At 67.0% G+C, this 454-nt stretch overlaps 1 protein-coding gene across 3 annotated transcripts in view; it reads left to right on the forward strand.

Moving 5' to 3' along the window:
* The window catches only part of LOC111744285, a 4,683-nt gene that overhangs the window by 3,868 nt on the left and 361 nt on the right, over window positions 1-454 (forward strand). The gene's annotated exons all lie outside the window — the stretch shown is intronic.

A 454-nucleotide genomic window follows, 5' to 3' on the forward strand; every position in this document is an offset into this window, starting at 1 on the left:
CTCTTCCGGCAGCACATGGCAGAGTTCTCCATCGTCGGGACCCTCATGGGCACACTGGGCGTCTTCTGCCTGAACCCCCAACACGACGTCTGTACCGGGGCGTCTGAGGGCCTGCATTACCTGTTCACAGTCCTCGTGCTTCACAGGAGTGAGTGGGGGGGCCTGGGTGGCCGTGTGGCCGTGCGGCCGCAGCTGCGGGGACACACTGACCGCAGCACCAACGGACGGCGCTGCCGAGACCCCGGGAGGTTCCCCGAGCGAAAGCAGAGCTGGGCTCGCAGCCGCCTCTGACGGCACCTGGGGTCCTCCGTGCCCCCCAGCTACGCCATCGCGACTGCGGGGAATGGGACCCGGGAAACGAGCAACCTTTTCAGGGAACAAACGGGGTGACCCCGACCTGGCCTTTGCCCCAGGGCGTTTGCTTGGCTGTGGGGGTGGGGACAGTCCTTGTGCC

The sequence above is a fragment of the Pteropus vampyrus genome, unplaced genomic scaffold (genome assembly GCF_000151845.1).
Source record: "Pteropus vampyrus isolate Shadow unplaced genomic scaffold, Pvam_2.0 Scaffold131, whole genome shotgun sequence".
Lineage (NCBI taxonomy): Eukaryota > Metazoa > Chordata > Mammalia > Chiroptera > Pteropodidae > Pteropus > Pteropus vampyrus.